Source organism: Dermacentor albipictus, chromosome 2 (assembly GCF_038994185.2).
Source record: "Dermacentor albipictus isolate Rhodes 1998 colony chromosome 2, USDA_Dalb.pri_finalv2, whole genome shotgun sequence".
Lineage (NCBI taxonomy): Eukaryota > Metazoa > Arthropoda > Arachnida > Ixodida > Ixodidae > Dermacentor > Dermacentor albipictus.
The window spans coordinates 75,069,581-75,089,932 of NC_091822.1; the positions used below are offsets into that span (position 1 = coordinate 75,069,581).

The window sequence follows — 20,352 nt, forward strand, 5'->3', positions numbered from 1 at the left end:
CAGCATGAGGGCCGTGGGATGGGTGGTAGGACCAGGGGGTCGAATCCCACGAAGACCGGCAGTGACGTGAAATATGGTCGATACGGCCACAAGTGAAGCATATAGGCCTATCGTCTGGAGTATGCCATTCGGCCGGGTTGCGATACTGCGTTGGGGATTCAGGTTGCGGGTGCGTATGACACTGCTGGACGGAGTGTAGTTAGGCCGAATAACTGAGCAGACGTTGGTCAAGCCAACGTTGGCCAATTCTCGGCGCACGACGGACTGTATCAATGAGGCGGTCGCCTGGTAATTGTCGGGGCCATGGGTTGGGGTCGTGATAGTATATGCAGCTTCTATTTAACGTCGGATGACATGAAGGATGTCATCAGAGCGACTGGGTGTGGGTGGACTGCGGAGGTCTTCGCGGGTGGACGTAGCAGCCACGTTGGGAAGGCGGGGAAATGGCTGTGCAATGCGGCGACTCTTGGCTTCTTCAAACCGCCGGCATTCGCTAATGATGGCTTGCACGGTGGAAGAATTCTTGAAGACAAAGAGATGGAAGGCATCATCTGCTATGCCCTTAATGACTCCGGCACCTTATGAGGTACGGACATCTTCGGATCCCCTTTGCGGCACAGAGCGACCACGTCCTGGATATAAGTGAGGTAGGATTCAGTGCACGTCTGGACACGCGAAGCGAGGTCTTTTTGGGCGGCGCGCTGACGTACAACAGGCTTGCCAAACAAATCTTTGAGCTTCTGTTTACAAAGGTAAGTTCCTCCTTGTAGGTCTGAAAGTAGGCGCTTGCTTTGCCCACGAGGTAAAATATCAAATTAGCGAGCATGATGGTGTGGTCCCAGTGGTTGCTGGCACTCACCAGCTCATATAGTTGAAGCCAGTCTTCAACATCAGTGTCATCGGTGCCAGAAAGGATTCCTGGGGCGCGGGGTTGTGCTAGAATGATGGTGGGCCTGGAAGCCGACGGGTTCGAATCATCCTCGCCTTGAGCTGGCATTCTAGATGCAGCCAAGGAGCGCCCGCTGCGTAAATCCGTCTTGATAATGATCCACCAACCTCCACCAAAAATGTTACGGGGTTAAAAACAGTCAGACGTATATTTACAAGATATTTACAATAATTGCAGCAGCTGACAACATGTTAGACAGCGCGCGAAATTCAGAGCGTCGTCTTCTTCCGACCAGGATTAAAACATCTCGGTCAGCATGTCAGAATATTATAGGACCTTTTTCTCACCACTGCAGCATCGCCTAACTTGGTACCTCAAACTTGGTAGTTGCTTTAGCCTATCCCTTCAAGCATAGCGATTCCGGGTAAATCATCTTAACATCTTCCCCTGACGATGGCTTCCGCAGGCTCCTCGAAGACGAAGCTGAAGAAGCGCTGATGCAGTGACACTTCTTTTCTGTGGTTATTTCTTCAGTCCAGGGGATGCTGAGGCAAAGTGCACTGATGACTGGACGGAAAAGAAGTAAGTCATACGGTAGTCAAAAGAGTAATAGCGCCTTCGCAGCAGCCCTGTTGTTTAAACACGATATGGTTACACATGTCCATTTATCGGGAACATCTCTCCTTCCGTCGTATTCATATACTTCTTCAGGCCGTCCCTTTTGTACTTTATCACTGTCAATGACACTGGTATTTAAAATTGTGATGCTTGCTCCGCTGTCAACTAACGCGCTCCTTTCCTTTCCATCAACAAAAACAGATATGTACAAGAGGCTTGCATGCGACAAATAAACAGCTTCTCTTGGTATCGTCACGCGGAAGCCCACGTTCTCTTTATTTATTTTTTGTCATATCGTCTGACCCTTCCCATTTACTTGAGCCTCCTTCGTGAGTCAGAAAGGACACATGAGTAGCGGTAGACTTCCACCTTTCAAGCGGGCGTCTTTCATCAGCTGGTGTGGCAGTTGGATGCCTTGAACGAGGCAACAAGGGTTGCGACTGGGGCCCTGGGGCCTTGTAGGCAGAGTTTTCGCATTGCCTGCAGCAGTACTTCAACCATTTTGGGCCCTAGCTGAGTGCAGTTCAGTATGCAGTGCAGCTCAGAATAGCTCAGTGCAGATTCACATCTGTACTTGAATGCGATAGCTTTGTCCCATAAGAATACCTTGTTCTCACCAAAAGTGCTGACAAGACTTTCTTTCCACTCCGTAGAGGGCTTGTTGGCGTGAGCGTTGACACGTTATTCGTACCGACCCTTCGCTATTCCTGACAGGAGTAGTCGCATGCTTTTCACTTTATCTTCGTACGTGCGCCACTAATTTTCACTACAGGCATATTCATGGAGCGTTAGCCAGGACTCGGTACGTCTGGACTCTCCATAAAATATGTCTGGCTTCACGTGTTCATTATTCGGTCTGTTTATTCCTCTTTCAATCACGCTTACAGGTAAACACATTATTTCATTTTGCTCTCTGTTTTGTGTCTCTTGTACTTCAAGAAACTTAGTAATCAGGTTTACGCCGCTGTCAGACCAAGCAACCGTAGCAGGCTTCGCGCAGTTTCGATTTGTAGTCAAAAGAAATTTTCATTCTCTTGAAGTTTCATATACAGCTCCACTTTTTCTTTCGCAATTAAAACATCTCAACTGATCTTTGTCCTAGCGCTTATATAAGAGACAAATGCATCGGTTCTCACAGCTTGCGGAAGAACTCGTTTCTCTTTATCTTGACGGGTTGTAGCCAGGTTTCGGATGCCACCGCTTTGATTCGTTCCGCTGATGGTGTCCACCCACGTCTCAACTTGAATGTCCACAAAGAAACTATGCGGCTGCACCAATTTGTAGTAAGACATAGTAGGCCTAGGTTATGGTGTCAGCTATCTTCTAGTGCGAACCCCCTGGTGCTTCGTCGTCTTCGTTCAGACGCTAAGTCGTGACAACGTCCATGTACAACCATTTCAATCGGTTTTTATTCCAATCGCTCAACGTCAAATTTGCATAACAGCCGACGCAAGCATCGCGCAGTTGTTCGCAACGTTGTTTCAACAATCAAATAAGGCGCTCTCGTCGTTTTTGTGTGCAGGTCACTTTTGTTTTCTTTCAAAGCAAATGTCATTGCCTACTTCGACTGGTGCTTCTTATCTAATTACCTGACAAGAGGCGAGGAGCACGAAGAAGGGGAGAGGGCGTTCGTGGGGCTGAGCTAGCGAAATAGAAAGTAGATAACCGAATGAGAAGGGCGGTGTCGACGTCTGCGATTGATCTGGTTTCCCTCGCTTAGCTTGCGGTGGCTAGCGTTAAATCGCAGCAGGGCGCAACGGAACGGTAAAAACGCCAATAAAGCGAGTCCTCTGTGACCATCACTCGGCAGAGCGATGTCGTATACATGGGCGAATGGGCTCGAAAGCGTTATACTGCCACGCAGAAATATTATACGCAAATAAATTTGTCCTCCCCGGCAGCTCCGAGTGGCCACTGCCAAGGTGATCGGCGGGATGCCACCAATTTCATTCCGAATGGGCTAGTGATCGGCTATTACGAAGAAAAAAATCAATTTAGTTTGGCCCATTAGTGCATCTTTAATGAGTAGACGCCATATTGAGGTGGTGAGTTCTTGTGGTTTTCTGACCTTTCCTGACAGACATACAGAGGAAGTGGGCGCCACCTGAAAGAAAGTTGGCCAGTAGCGGTGGGTTAATTGTGAAAAAAAGGCGTAACATAGGGAATAATTATTGTTAATCATACATAATAAATGTGTACACGTAATATCAGGTGGGGAGGCTTGGTCGTTTCCGCATTGTCGCCTGACAGACAGACGAAGTTGGGGTGCCTTGCGCGTCCACAGCTAATCAAGTGTGCAGAGGTATCAGGAAGCAAAGCCAAGCCAAAGAAGAAAGAAGCACAGTTGCCCGTATGTTTGCAACTACATGCATTCCTGCATAAACTCACGACTGTATTCGCTATTATTGCCTGTATAAGTATCATCCAAATACCAGATATGCAAAAACAGGATGAATTTACGTACCTGACATTTATTTGTGTTAGAGTGCGAGATGCAGTTGCTTACCGATTTATTTGTAGTGTGATTTAATGACGTGTGTACAGATTCCCTAATATTCTACTCAGACTAGCTGATGCGGGCCCATACTTGGTCAAAATTCTACTAAGCCGAGCTTGCTGCCACTTATATTTAACAAATTATTCTCAGCCAGGCTCACACGAACTCAGCCTCATCGTTCGGTTGAAGTCTTAGTGAGCTCACCCTTGAGTTAGTTCACCGACCTGTTTATAAATTACATGACATTATAGTTGCCGTTATTGTTCGCATTGATGACGCTGTTGCCCTCAGCGAGTCGAGGGAGACCTCTCCTGATCTTACATTGACTCCAGACGAGGGAAAGGCCTGGAGTATATATATATATATATATATATATATATATATATATATATATATATATATATATATATATATATATATATATATATATATATATATGAACGAGAGGTAAGGAAACCCAGGGGCAGGATTATGAGTCATAAAAGCCAGCAAATAGACACCAAGGGCAGCAAAAGAGCATTTACTTCTACATATTACTTATTTCAAACAAGTGATTGATTAATTGGAAAGTCAATGGAAGAACAACTGCCCGAAGGTGGGGTACGAGCCCTGGTCTTTGAATTACGCGTGCGATGATTGTACCAATCCAGCTACCACGGCGCCGTTTTCCTATCTACTTTTCTGGGATATATATATATATATATATATATATATATATATATATATATATATATATATATATATATATATATATATATATATATATATATGCATTGTGAAACGAGGCTTAGGCAGCCAGTCTCGTCTTTATTCTTTCGAGTGAGAGCCCCCCCTCCAGGCCCCAAAACGGCGCTGATGAGTATGTGCGGGTGAAAATATGAAGTGCATGAATAATGCTCACGCAAATTTCCCTGCGCGTGCAAGCGACCAGCCAGGCCGCGACTTAGCCAGGAGGGAAACGCTGAACGATTCGTTCGATGCGCGAACCATGAACGATCTCCGAACCACGATAACGATGGTCCAAAGAAAGGTCTACGGGAGTAACGCGATAGTTCACGGGGGTTGTTTGTTCATTAATAATGTAGGGTCCAAGGAAGCCGGATTTAAACTTCTCACACAAACCGGGTGTACGAATGGGCGGCCAAACGAGCACTTCCTCTCCAGGACGAAAGGAGACGTCGTGACGAGAGATGTCATAACGTTGCTTGCGATCTAGTTGACTGACTTCTGTGTTGAAGCTAGCACGTTGATGGCATTCCTCAAGTCTCGAGAGAAACTGTTCGGGTATACTGCCCGAGGTGATAGTTGGTGCACTGAAGAAAGCGGCGTCCATGGTGAATGTCGATGAACGGCCGTATACTAGGTAGAATGGTGAGCACCTCAATAGTTCGTTGGATAGCGGTGTTATGAGCAAAAGTCACAAGAGGTAAAAGTTTGCCCAGTTGTCGTGGTTTGGCCAGATATACATTGATATCATATCTATTAGTGTGCGATGAAATCGCTATGTTAAGCCATTTGTTTGAGGGTGATTTACGGATGTCGTCTTATGAACTGTGCTAGAAGCTCGGAGTACTTCTGCGATCTTTGTTGACATGGAAGTCTTGCCGCGGTCCCTTAACAATACGCGAGGTGCACCACGACGCAGCATAATGACACCCACAAAGATAGTGGCAACGTCGGAGGCCGAACTAGAGTGTATAGGAACGGTCTCTGCGTAACCTGTGAGCTGTGGTCAACAGCTGTCACGATTCATCGATGACCTGCCGGCGTTATGGGCAGAGGGCCGACTAGGTCTATCCCAACGATGGCAAACGGTGTCTCGGGACATGGGATGGGCTGTAAAAGCCCAGCAAAAGGCGAAGTCGGCCGTTTCCGCCGTTGACGCTGGACGCAAGAAGCGACGTACTTGGTCACAAAGGTACACATGCCTGGCCAAAAGAAACGGCTCCTAACGCGGTCGTATGTTTTGTGAAAACCCAAATGGCCAGCAGATGAGTCGTCGCGAAAGGGTTCAAGGACTTATGTGCGCATCGAACGTGGAAGAACAGGTACCCAGCGGTGTCCGTCGGAGTTGTAAGTGTAGCGGTGCAACACATCGTTTTCGAGATTGAATAGCCGCAGTTGTAGACAGAATCTGGCATTTGCTGCAGAATTACTTCCGTACAGGCGTTGGATAATGCTGTTGCAGTAGGGGTCAGAACGTTGACACGAGACGAGCTGAGTGACGCGATTGGTAGATAACGTGTCAGTAACCGCTAGAGGTAATAACGGCAGTGGCGACTTAGTCTCATCATCAAGTGGCGAGCAATGAAGAGAAGTACTCGAAGATAATAGTGGCAGCGGGCAGCAGGAGAGAGCGTCGGTATCTTGATGCTTTTCGCTAGACTTGTAGACAACGTCAAAATCGTACACTTGTAAGCGGACCACCCAGCGACCAAGCCTTCCAGACAAATATTTGATTGACGACAACCAGCATAAGGCGTGGTGGTTGGTTATCACCGTGAAATGGCATCCGTAAAGATATGGTCGAAATTTTTGTATCGCCCGAACTACTGCGACGCATTCCAGCTCTATGATCGAGTAGTTCTTTTCGGGTTAATGCGCGGCTGACATAGGCGACAACTCTCTCTCGTGAGGCGGTATCACGCTGTAGAAGGACAGCACCAATCCCATGGCCACTAGTGTCGGTGTGCACACAAGTTTGTGCATTCTCGTTAAAGTGGCAGATGGCAGGGTCGGTGGTGAACGCTTGCTTCAGGGCTTGAAAACAAAGTTCGCAGCCATCTGTCCAAGGGAAAGCAGTGCCCGACGTGAGCAACTTGTGCAGCGGCAACGTCGCGGCAGCAAAATGACTGATGAAGCGGCGGAAGTAGGATACTAGGCCCAAGAAACTTCCTAATTGTTTTTAATTTTCAGCGCGAGGGAAGCAAAGCACGGTAGCAAACTTTTCGGGATCTGGTCGAACGCCATCTTTGCTTATAATGTGGCCCAACACTTATGTTCTTTCTGGCAAAATGGCATTTCTTTGTGTTGAGTTGGAATCGAGCGTTGAAAATGCATGTGGAAACTTCGTCCAAACGCTCAAGGTGCTGACAAAAAGGTGTAGAAAAAATAACGATGTCATTTGAATAGCACACACAGTTCTTCCACTTATGGCCACGTAAAACTGTGTCGATCATGCGTTCAAATGTTGCAGGAGCATTACATAAACCGAAGGCCATGACGTTGAACTCGTAAAGTCCGTCTGGTGTTGCAAATCTGTCTTGTCCTTGTCCGCTTCGTGCATGGGGATGTGCCAGTACCCGGAGCGGAGGTCTGGAGAGAGTCAATGCAATTGTCGATTCTTGGCATCGGATCGACGTCTTTACGCTTGATCTTATTAAGGGCTCGATAATTGACTCAAAATCGTACAGAGCCGTCATTCTTGCGAAGCAGCACAACAGGAGACGACCAAGAACTGGACGATGGCCGAACTATGCCTCTTTTGAGCATGTCATCAACGTTATCCGCAATGATTTTCTATTCTGCGAAAGACACACGATACGGGCGGCAGCGTGCAATTGAACGGCCTTCCATTTCCATGCGATGTACTGCGACGGAAGTGCGTCCCAGAAGCTTGGAGTGAACGTCAAATAAGGCGCTGTGTTTTTGTAGGAGTGCCGAAAGGTCTTCCTTCTGCGCAGCGGTCAGATCGAGATTTATCGCGGCCGTTAAAGCAGCGGCAGCAGTATGATAATCAATTGTGGTAGACAAAGGTGGTGATTCGGTGTGAAGCAGTACCAGCGAAAGAACTTCGGTGTCAGTAAAGTAAGTCACAGTAGTGCGCTGGGAGAGCACAACTGGCGAAGAAGTAGGGTTACGAACAGCGACGAACGCTGTATCGTCATGAAACCACACCAGGTTAGGAGTAAGGCTAAGCCCACCAGAAATGCAGTGACCGCTCGGCGCAAGGAACACATCACCTTTAGGAATAGTGTCGGAAGTCAGTGTGAGAATATGCTTATTGCCCGCGGGAATGAAACAGTCGGTAGACATGACGAAACGTGGGCTATGAGCATCGACTGCGGACGAAGATTCAGCGTCCGTCATATGAATAGTTCGCTGACGGCAATCGTGCATGTCACGGCCTTGAGCCTACTGACATGCACATCACTAGATGCCAGAGGAGAGGACGAGGTTGAACCCACAGGAGCAATTTCGTAAGTCACAGGCGTCACCTGGCACACCACGGGGTAGGGTCCTGTGTATCGCGAAAGGAGCTTCTGTGAACGTCCGACGTGACGAGAGGGCGTCCACAGGAGCACGAGCGCACCAGGCGAAAACTGTACGTCACGATGTCGGGCGTTGTACTGACACTGCTGTGTGGTTTGTGAGGCCGTCAGTCGAGCACGGGTAAGCTGGCGCTCATGGTCGGCGAGGGCGATGGCGTCGCGCGCATACTCGCTTGTTGAGATAGCAGCAGGAGGAAGTGCCGTGTCTAGGGGCAAGGTAGGTTCGCGACCGTACATGAGATAAAATGGAGAAAATCCGCCGGTGTCGTGCCGGGAATCCGTCGGGTCGTGCCCCTCCTCACGTAACATTTGTACGCAAATGTTACGTGAGGAAGGGTAATGTCCCAGTCGTGGTGGTCTTTGGAAACGTACTTGGACAGCATATCGGTAAGAGTACGGTTTAACCGCTTTGTCAGGCCATTTGTTTGAGGATGGTATGAGGTAGTCAGTTTGTGTTGAATGGAGCAGGAACACACAATGTCAGCGATAACTTTCGAGAGGAAGTTCCGACCACGGTCAGTAAGCAGCTGTCGTGGGGCCCCATGAAGCAAGATAATGTCACGCAAGAGTAAGTCCGCGACGTCAGTGGCGCAACTGGTAGGGAGAGCCCGAGTGATAGCGTATCGGGTGGCGTAATCAGTCGCGACGGCTACCCATTTGGTTTCAGAGGATGACGTGGGAAAGGGACCGAGCAGGCCTAATCCAACACGAAAGAATGGTTCCACAGGGACAGTGATCGGCTGGAGATGACCGGCAGGTAGCACCTGAGGTGTTTTCCGACTCTGGCAGGGAACACAGGCAGCAACATAGCGTCGAACGGAGCGAGTGAGAGCAGGCCAATAGAAGCGGCGGCGGACGCGGTCGTAAGTGCGGGTTACCCCAAGATGTCCTGCAGTGGGTGCGTCATGCATCTCAAAGAGCACAGTCTGTCGTAGCCGTTTTGGCACGACAAGAAGAAGATCAGAGCCGTCAGGGAGGAAGTTCCTTCGGTACAGAATGCCGCCCTGGAGGACCTGTCGGTGAACGGATGCGTCGGTAGATGTAGAGCGCAGACGCTCGACAAGTGCTCGCAGCGATAGGTCTAGGTACTGCTCATCGGCAATGTTAGCGAAGGCAGACACAGAGAAAATGCCGTTGGCGCTACTACTGTCGGCGTCGTCAGGCTCGTCGACCGAGTAGCGAGGCAGGCAGTCAGCGTCCTTGTGTAGTCGGCCAGATTTATAGGTGACAGTATACGAATATTCTTGGAGGTGTAAGGCCCAGCGACCAAGTCTTCCTGTAGGATCTTTCAGTGAGCGTAACCAGCAAAGCGCGTGATGGTCTGTGACAACGGAAAAGGGTCGGCCATATAAGTATGGGCGGAATTTCGCAACCGCCCGAACTAGGGCCACGCACTCACGCTCACTGATGGAATAGTTGCGCCCCGCGGGTGAGAGGAGCCTGCTGGCGTAAGCGATAACGCGGTTGTGAGATCGCTCTGATTGTTCGTGTTCTTAAGTGTCACGAATCGGCCTTGTGCTTTGTGTATAGAGGGGGGTTCACTTCCCCCCACGTCAGCGGGGCGACAGTTGCTGTGTTATGAGGAGTCACAGGCACCGCGCAGTGTTGGATGACGCGTCGCGGCAGGCGCCAGGAGGGCGAGTGCCGATTCTGGGAAGTCGGTATTGTGCGCACGGTGTTGGCAGTCCGCCGACGGTCACACAGACCAGCCTTGAAAGGGACCGCTGTACAAGGTATTGTGGGTCTGGCGCCCGAGTGCCTGACTAATTGGAGGCGCCGCCGAGGTTAAGAAGGACTTAGCAACTCTGACCCCGTGCCGCATGCAGTGAGCATGGACCTAATCTTCTACGCGTCCGGAACGCAATCGCCAGCCTTGTTGGGTGCGACTGCCTGTGTGGTGTCGAAGGCCAGCTTACAGTGCACGCTGTAGGAATTCGGTGCACACGTAAAGAGTGCATTCGGACGACGGCGTCTTGGAAACACGCACTCGGAGAACTTTGTCTTGTAGACAATAAGTTTGAAGGACAAGGAGCGCCATCCGTCTCCCACATGGCCAAACTTTGAGTACAGCGGCACTACGTGGTGTCGATGCCCCTGCTTCCGAGACATTTGCGGCCTAGATGCCGTTGGGATTTGAAACGGTCTAGCGATAACTTGTTCGGGCCTGGCGTGTTTTGCTGAGCCCGTCACCAACTACGGAGAAATGAGAGGGCAACGGAGTTTTGGCGAAGAAGGAAAATAGCTTTGTTTTCCAATATGTTTATTTTTAAGAGTAAGCCCATCCCTGTGGGTTGTGGCTTAACAAACGGTTGACTCTGATTGGCAACTGAACCTGTGGGACGGGCCAACGGCCCTACCGCCTTTTTTTCTTTGTATATTTGGGCTATAAAAATCGGGACGACATGCTGTCCCTCAGACTTGGCTGAAATCAGGATTGATGATAGATCAGTGAGCCTCCGTACTATGTACGTTAAAACGAGTCTGGGCTCTAACAGTCATTGAGACAGTCGAAGAGTGAGACTTTGTTTCTCAATTGTTCAAATTTGTAATGTATTTGTTTTACCTGCCATGTATATAGAAAAGTTTACGTATAAATGTTTGTTGTACATCTGACCTCATCGTTTCCTGCCTGCGTTTGATCAACAACTGCCGATCATCATCCGAGAAGCTTCAAGTTCCAACGGTGAAGCGAGGACGGAGAACGAACGAAACTTTACTACGGTCGTGGCCACGCTGGCGTTGTGCCAGTACTGCGCCAATTCCGTGACCGCTGGCATCAGTACGGACTTCGGTAGGCGCAGAAGGATCGAAATGGGCCAGAACGGGAGGCGTTGTGAGAATGTCGATTAGATGTGAGAATGCAGAGGCCTCGTTATCGCCCCACTGGAAAGGGGCGTCTTTTTTCTAAAGCTTGGTAAGTGGTCGTGCTATGGCGGCGAAATTTCTCACGAAACGGCGGAAGTACGAACAAAGGCCGGTGAAGCTGCGCACATCCTTGACACACTTCGGAATAGGGAAGTGCGCAACAGCATGGATCTTGCCTGGGTCCGGTTGCACTCCGTTCGCGTCAACGAGATGTCCAAGGACGGTAATCTGGTGACGGCCGAATTGACACTTCGATGCGTTGAGTTGCAGACCGGCTAGACGAAAAACGTCCAGGACTGCTGAGAGGCGCTCGAGGTGCGTTGCGAACGTTGGGGAGAATACGATAACGTCGTCCAAGTAGCACAGGCTCGTGGACCATTTGAAACCGTGAAGAAGGGAGTCCATCATGCGTTCAGAAGTGGCAGGGGCGTTACATAGGCAGAACGGCATCACTTTGAATTGATAAAGACCGTCGGGTGTTACAAAAACAGTCTTCTCGCGGTCGAGATCGTCCACGGAAATCTGCCAGTAGCCGGAGCGGAAGTCAATAGAGGAGAAATAGCGAGCACCATGGAGGCAGTCAAGGGCGTCATCAATGCGAGGTAGGGGATACACGTCCCTTTTGGTAACCCTGTTAAGGTGCCGATAGTCCACGCAAAAGCGCCATGAACCATCCTTCTTTTTGACCAGTACAACAGGTGACGCCCATGCACTATATGATGGTTCAATAACGTTCTTGGCAAGCATTTTGCGAACTTCTGCGAGAATAACTTGACGCTCAGCTGGTGACACTCGATACGGGCGGCAATGAATAGGAGGGGCATCGCCGGTATTAATGCGATGTTTGACAGCTGTAGTTTGGGCCAAAGGACGATCGTTAAAGTCGTGGTAGGAAAACAGAACGCGGTAGAATTCACGAGCGGGCTCGGACGGCAAGTCGGGCGCAATCATTTTCTGTAAGTCAGCGATGGTACAATTTGCCGACTGCGATGGTAGAGGAGTATCGGACGAAGTGTCGTCTACTGCAATGGATGCTACTGAGTGATCCTCGAATGAACAAAGTTGAGCCAGAGACATCCCGCGTGGCAGCACTTGTGTCGTCAAGCCAAAGTTGACCACTGGCAGGCAGACGCAATTCGCCGTAATAGATAAAACTGTAGGAGGTACTGTGATCCCGTGTGTAAGGAGGATGTCTTGCATAGGAGCCGCGATGTAGTGACCGTCGGGGACTGGTGGGGATGACACTAGGTCAACGTAGGTCAGTGCCGAAGGTGGCAAGCGAACGAAGTCGACGGAAGTGAGGCGACTGGGGTGTGGTTCAGCAGGGTTCAGAACAGGCAGGTCAAGGCGGAGAGTACTGGCGGAATAATCGATGAGAGCAGAATGTGTGGAGAGGAAGTCTAAGCCGAGGATCATGTCGTGGGGACAGTGGGCGATGACTGTGAATAGCACGATTGTTGAGCGATCGGCGAAGGAGACGCGGGCGGTACACATACCAATTACGGGGGCTGTTCCGCCATCGGCGACACGGACAACAGGCGTCGTGGCGGGCGTGACAGTTTTCTTGAGCCGGTTACGAAGGTCAGCGCTCATTACGGACAAATGCGCCCCAGTGTCTATGAGTGCGGACACAGAAACACCGTCGACTTGCACGTCAAGAAGGTTCAGATGAGTGGGCAACGTCAGTAGTGGATTTGGCGGCGTAGGGAGCAATGCAGCGTCACCTCGAGGCGCTGCATCGTCTAGTTTTCCGGCTGGGAGCGGCGGCCGAAGGGAGTCGGCGAATAGGAGCGACGGGGCTGGGGAGAGCGAGATTGTCGTCGTTGGGGAGAAGGCGAACGAGAATAGGAGCGGTTCGGTGCAGGAGAATCAGCGGCGGCGTTATCGCAGCGTGCGGCATAGGGACGAGAAGGGCCACCTGGGAGGTGAGATTTGGCAGTATAAAGAGAGCGGGTCGGGGAACTCCAGCGACTGCGACAGTGCCGAGAAATGTGCCCGATTCGATGGCAGTGGAAACAAATGGGCTTGTCGTCAGCAGTGCACCATTCAGATGGGTTGCGGAAACGTGGTGGGTAAGACGATGCGGGACGGGGCGGAATCGAAGAAGCCGGGCGGGTATCAGGACGATGGGCCGAGCAGATGGAGTGAAGACCCATGATTTCGAACTCTTGGCGGACAACTGCCTGGATGAGTGAGACCGTGACTGCAGATATGTTGGTGGGGCTGGAGTCGAAGGCAGCCGGATAGGCAGCCTCGATGTCACGCCGGACGATCCTGGTAACATCGGCAGTGTTGTTGGGACGAGGGGTGTCGGCACAGGAAGATGTCGCTGGGGTGTTGGGCAGACGGGCAAACTGCTGGTCAATACGTCGGCTTTTAGCGAGTTCCAGGCGGCAGCACTCTTTTATAACAACATCCACCGTCGCTACGTTGTTGCAAACCAGCAGGTTGAAGGCGTCATCGGCAATGCCTTTAAGGATGTGGGCAACCTTGTCTGACTCAGTCATGTGGGTGTCAACTTTGCGGCACAGAGCCAAGACGCCCTGAATGTACGTGACATAGGGCTCTGTTGACGTCTGCACACGGCCGGAAAGCGCCTTCTGCGCGGCAAGTTGGTGACCGTAGGGGTTGCCGAACAAGTATCGAAGCTGTGTCTTAAGTGAATACCAACTGATGAACTCATCTTCGTGCGTGCGATACCAAACTCGAGGTGTGCCACCGAGGTAAAAGACGACGTTGGCGAGCATGATAGTTGGGTCCCACCGGTTATTGCGGCTGACGTGTTCGTAAAGGCTGATCCAGTCCTCGACGTCTTCCCCATCTTTCCCCGAGAATACGCCAGGATCACGGGGAGCGGGGAGGGTGGTGTAGGTCGTCGAAGTGGCAGCAGGTGTCGGAGCCGGTGGAGTCGGGTTGTCGTCGCCGGGCGCCATAAAGGAAGGCTCGACGTACCGTCCACTGCGAAGCTCCGTGACGAGGTACAGGGAACGTCCACCTCCACCAGATATGTTACGTAGGAGACGCAGACGAAAAGCTATGTACATGTATATTTGCAAGAAGATACGCTGCCCTTGGCCAAGAGGCAACACCCCGCGCTTGCTTCTAATCGTTGTCGTCATCTTCACACAGCTCGCCTTTTTGCGATCGCATATATCGTTCCGTAGCAATATGAATAGTTCGCTGACGGCAAGAGATGAAAGGTGAGGTGGAGGACAGGAAGTCCCAACCCAATGTCATCGCGTAGGTACACAAAGACAGCACGACGTACTGAATGTGGTGAAGGATGCCATCAATGAAAACATGCGCAGTGCAAACACCGGAGGGCTGATAACGAACTGCATTAGCACAACGAAGGGAAGGGCCATTATGCGGTGTCTTCACTTTTCGCAATCGAGAACACAAGTCAGTACTAATAACGGAAAACGATGCACCTGTGCCAATCAAGGCTTCGATTCGGACACCCTCAACACGCACCAAAAGTACACTTGACGGGGGCTCCAGAGGAGTTGCACGTTGTCCAAAGGATGCAGCTTTCCCTCCTGAAGCTGCACCATTTAGTTTTCCGGGCGGTGATCGGAGGACGAAGTAGCCGGTCGTACAATGGAAGAGGAGCGCCGCATCGGTGATGGAGGGCGACGATGCGGGAAACGCAATGAACGGTAGTGTTCAAGTCCTGTGGAGATGGGGAACGTCGTGGATAATAATTGTAGTAAGAACGCCGACGTTGTGGTGCAGGGCCAGAAAACTCATCCCTTTCAAACTCGTCATAGCCACGTCTTTCACCTTGCTGACGGTGTCGGTCAAATTTGAAATGTGGCCACGGATGCCGCAGTAGCAGCAAACCGGTCGAGATGGGCTCCGTCCGTTGTAAGACGGAACAGCTGGTGGTATTGTAGTGATAGGATTCAGGGACACGTGCGATGCAGGTGCCTGTTGTGGTGGCTGCTGGGGCGGTGGCACTATAGAGGCAACCTGAGCGTAAGTTGGCGTAACGATTGGCTGCGGGCTCGGTATTTGCGGGCAGGTCACGGCTGCTACCTCTTTCCTCACGATATGGCGTAGGCCACCCCTAGGAGGCGTCAGATGGACCTCAGGAGGGTTTGATGAAGCTTGGGCGGGCAGTTCCTCACGGATGATGGAGCGAATCAAGGCACGTAGCTCGCTGTCATTGGACGCCTTGAAATCAGATGTGTGAGGTAGTAAGCGGAGCACATGAAGCTCATCGAGTCGCTGACACATACTGATGATGTCTGCGACGGTAGTGGGATTCAGCACTACAAGAGCATTGAATGCCACAGTCACAATGCCCTTGAGCAGGTGGCGTACACGGTCACTCTCTGCCATCGAGGTGTTCACGCAGCGGCATAGGGTGAGGACGTCCTCTATGTACGAAGTGTAAGACTCGCCCGAGAGCTGAACATGCTCAGCAAACTTCTTGGCGATATCGGAGCGGACATACTAGTTCGCGAAAATGTGGCGTAGGTCGTGTTTAAAGCTGCTCCAGTTGATGAAATCGAGCTCATGATTGTAAAACGAAGTTTTCACAACGCCGGTTAGGTAGAAGGCGACGTGAACCCGCCATGGTTGCTCAGTGGCTATGGTGTTGGGCTGCTGAGCACGAGGTCACGGGATCGAATCGCGGCCACGGCCGCCGCATTTCGATGGGGCCGAAATGCGAAAACACTCGTTTACTTAGGTTTAAGTGCGCGTTAAAGAACCCCAGGGGGTCGAAATTTTCGCAGTCCTCCATTACTACGTGCCTCATAATCAAAAAGTGGTTTTGGCACGTTAAACCCCATAAATTAATTCATTTTAATTTTAAGAAGGCAACGTGAGCAAGTTTTGTTGATTGGTTCCATTGGTTAAAGTCGCTCACGTGCTCGTATAGCTCCAACCAGTCTTCAACGTCGTCAACTGGGAGCCCAGCAAACACCGGTTGATCCTTCTGAGGGGTGGTGACTGTCCAAGAAGGGGTTCCAGCAGTAGCAGGCAAGGTGGATGTCGTGGTATTGGTCTGCTGCTTTTGCGACATGGTTCAGTGCAGTTGGTAGAGGCGGCGACCCGAGCAGAGCTGCAGGGTTATAGCTTAGGTGAAGCTGGAGAGACACTAGGAGTGAGAGGGCGAAGAAACCGGACAACACACTCCACCACTGCTGAGACGAGGTTTAGACAGCCAGTCTCCCCTTTATTGTCTCGAGTGAGAGCCCCACCCCCAGGTCCCAAAACGGTGATGATGAGTATGTGCAGGCGAAAATATGAAGCGGAATAACGCGTGCAATATATATATATATATATACACAGATATATATAACAGAAAAAAAGCAGTTCTGGGTCCGGGTAAATATTCATAGTGAAGTAGACGCGCGTATGACGCGGTTTATTGACGTTGCGGCCGGGGTCCGGCCTTCATCATTCTGATGCAGGCCGGACCCCGGCCGAAACGTCAATAAACCGCTTCATATGCGCGTCTACTACACTGTATATATATATATATATATATATATATATATATATATATATATATATATATATATATATATATATATATATATATATATATATATATATATATACGGAAACTGTGTTCATCCCTTTGTGCGATTGTGTGTGTCTCTGTGTGTGCGCGTTTGTATACATTTGTTTCGTGTATATTGTTGCCCAGGTGACACATACTGCAGTCGAACGAGATGTGTGTCAAGTTGATGCATGGCAGGGACGTCACCAGAAGTGTTTCAATACACTGCGTCCTGGGTTGTACCATATTCCAGACCTAATTAGGCAAAATATTGCGACCTGTACCGACATTTGCCGTTTATGTTGTGGACGGGAAAAGCAGATGATCCTCCTATTTTCTATATTTCTTGGCCCAGGCGGTGAGAAAATTTCGAAAAACATCACGAAGCATCGCAGACCCACAGCCGGCAGAATCGATTCGTGGCTACATGAAGACATGTGTGCACCCACCTGCACGCAATTGCTATTGCCCCCAGAACCGGACACTCCTTCGATTGAGTTGTGGACGGAGGCCTTTAGAGAAAAGTGTCCGCTGGCGCACTGCATAAATATTGCGAGTCATTTAGAAACAAAAGACGGCTATTCTAAAGTCGGTCGACAGTTCAACATTAGCTGGTACGGAACGTACCGTTCGTGCCAACGATTTTCTACTCAAGGTTGAAGGCAATTCTCGCCTAGTCGAAGGTGGCGGACTACTAGGCACGTTTGCTAGAGCACAGTGTTGAGGTCTCTGTTCCTCCAGAAAGGAGAGCTTAGCAGAAGTGCTGACGTACGGTATATAACACGACAGAATAGCTCGGCATACTGCATGCGTTTGTCTGAAAGTGAAATCTTGGCCTCTTCAAATGGCCTTCGTTCTTTACTGCTGAACCTAAAAGCGCAGGAAACAGCACGGTCGCACCCGCATAACTGGAAGAGGGATGCATTGGTTCGATCTTAGAATTTTGCTCTTGTTGCTGGTAGCACTTCGGCAATTGGATTCGCCGACCTTGACTTCATCGCAACTATTTCCGAAAATGATAAGCGCTATGAATGCTTCAAATGAATATTCCGCACGTCATTTCTTGCTATACTCTTCAAGTGACATGCAAGAGTTGTTCAGAAAGGTTCATGAGTTTCCCCATGCACTGAAATTTCTTAGCACGTCATCGCGCGCCAAGATGAGATGCGAATTTTTATTGCGTGTGTGGAGTTCCGACCGTTGCGTAGCATCTAGAGATGACTTTCTATCACTTCATTTTCAACGGAATGAAGTGTTTGTGCCTTGGTTGACGAGTGATGCACGGAACGCAGTTCATTATCTTAATAACCTTATGCCACATGGATTGCGGGCTCGATTCTATGTTTCTGGGAGAACACATAAGGAAAACGTTGTAAAGTTTCCGCGAGATCTATGCCAGGTTGTAAGTATCAGCTCTGAGAGCATCAATGCCCCTGCAGATCAGTTTCGCAGGTGCCACATTCGAGAGACGGTTTCAGTGCAGCACCTGTTCTCAAACTTGCGAGCGCATCAACAAATGTTTCCGAGAGGTGAGGCTTATAAAGCGGCGGTGTCTGCAATGGGAGGTTCGCCCACAGAGGTACAGAGCTCACCAGATGCACTTGCAGTGATTTCCGCGTATAGGCACCTTAACAACACGTTGCATATCGTACATGGAGATATCGGTGACCTGCGCACAGCGAAAGCAGACATAATTCTTCTGCCTGTTAGCAGCGCGACGGCACTTAAGCACGGGTTGTTTATGTTTGCCCAGTATCCACCTGCACAGCTGTGCATCCTCAGCTCCCCTATAAGAGCGGTGCGGCTAACATTCATTGACTCCAGTGTTTCTATCTGTTGGTTCTTCGTATACCTTGTGGCTCTCGGAACACTGGTGGCAATGTGCCGCCTTGCAAGCTGCCGTTTTGCATACTGGGTCCCACGACGTAAGTTCAGTGCGTACAGCGTGGTCACTTACCTAGTGTGCACTTTGCTGGGACGTTCTCCTCCAACCTCGGTAGCGTTGTCCAACCGCCATGTTGCGACGGCCTTTTGGGCGCTCGCCATGTTGGTTCTTGGGAACTATGTCCAGACTAGCATCACCGCCATTCGTAGCGTTCCATGTGTTCTCGGATCCAAGTCCTTCGATGAGGTGGTTAACGATATCAGAAGTGGCACCGAACTATGCTTCAGCAACGAATGGGCGGAAATGTTTTTCTTTAGAAAGATGCTGGGAGGGCGTTTGTCAGAATTGCTATCAGCGGCGACACGCCAGAGAAATGGAAGGATGGTCATGCCGACGAATGTACGGTTTTGTTACAAATGCGCACATAACGGGAATTGTGTAGCTTTTTCTTCTTGCACCGAAGATGAATTGTTGACTGCCGCACATTGGAGCCTAGTTCCCGGCGACCTCACCGTAACTGCTTCCCGACTGGCTGGTCTTCATCCTGAAAACCCAATGAGGTCAAGTACCATTGTTTTTTCGGGGCCGCAAAGATCCGTCTTACCAATACCTCTATGAAGCGTTCAAGCGCTGATTTCTGGTTGATGTACTGGGGGAGATAGTAATAGTGTAACGGCCTGAGCGATATTAATGGCTAAAAACTGTGCGCCAACCTATCATAACAAAAGGGTACGTTTGAACGAATGATCTAATTTATGATCGGAAAAAATTGGTGTGCTTGTTGCAGGCGATTAAGGGAATTACGCTCATTGTTGATAATGCTGAACGTAGGCCAACTGATATTAGGGCTTGTGTCGTAACCATGTTTTCATATGCCAACAATGGTCCGGGGGGCTGTTGTGTTGGTAACCAAATTGTTTTCCTGCATTTTGCAATCAACCTTTTACTGCGATAACAATTATATGGACGCTCATGGCGCATCTCTGCCGTTCGCGTTGGTATTTCCGTGATGCTCCGTACAAAGTCCAAGGGTGATAAAATCGTCGCCCCGGGCCGTATGCTCTATGTGCGAGTGATAGCGGGCAAGGATGAACCGGCCATCGCGACTGAATCACGCGCACGCAACGGGCGGAAGCGGGGAGGAGGAGGCGCACCGGCTTCCGTCGCACGCAAGCCTTCGAGGGGGAGGGCACAGAAGGGGCCGCGTTCTACTCCGGGCGGCCCGGGCGGCCCCCGCCGGTCCGCTGTATCTCGAAAGCCATCTGCGACGGGCACCGAGTTTGCGCTGCGCAGCGTTGATGCGAGAAGGTGCACGAAAGTCAATTCGTTCACTGCTGCTTCCGCGTTTCCTCACTGCAGAATTTTGAAATCGAGTTTCCGCTGTAATCGAGTGAAATGTGTTCATGTTTGCTTGTGTGCGCGTGACACCATGCTTGTTATCTTAGTTAGTATACCTATGTTTGCAAGTTTATACAGCCGATAAAACTACCATCCTTATTAGTGTAGTTATCTGCCCACTAATTTGCTATCGCAATAGATGATTCGCCTCTCGTGCAGAAATGCGATATTTTCTCTTCTTCTATCATGACTGAAAAGAAGCACCTTGATGCTGCACAGTTCTTCGAAATATAATGTTCCTTTATTATTTTGTGTCGTGTTCATACGGGGTCTCCTGAGCGCCATTTGATTTTCATGGCATTGAGATACAACCATCCATATTCCATATGCATAAAGTCACAGCTCATACGTTTCCATTTAGTTACCGTGATGTATTAAATCTAGCGTTGCAAATGCTAGGCGTCGTCTCACGGC

At 50.0% G+C, this 20,352-nt stretch overlaps 1 long non-coding RNA gene across 1 annotated transcript in view; it reads left to right on the forward strand.

Annotated features, from left to right (window-relative positions):
- Positions 1 to 1,373: 1,373 nt before the first annotated feature.
- LOC135913088 (uncharacterized) overlaps positions 1,374 to 20,352 on the forward strand; it is a 39,847-nt gene continuing 20,868 nt past the window's right edge. Inside the window, exon 1 of the long non-coding RNA XR_010567883.1 lies at positions 1,374 to 1,471. This is a non-coding gene — a long non-coding RNA (uncharacterized lncRNA). The remainder of the gene's footprint in view (positions 1,472 to 20,352) is intronic.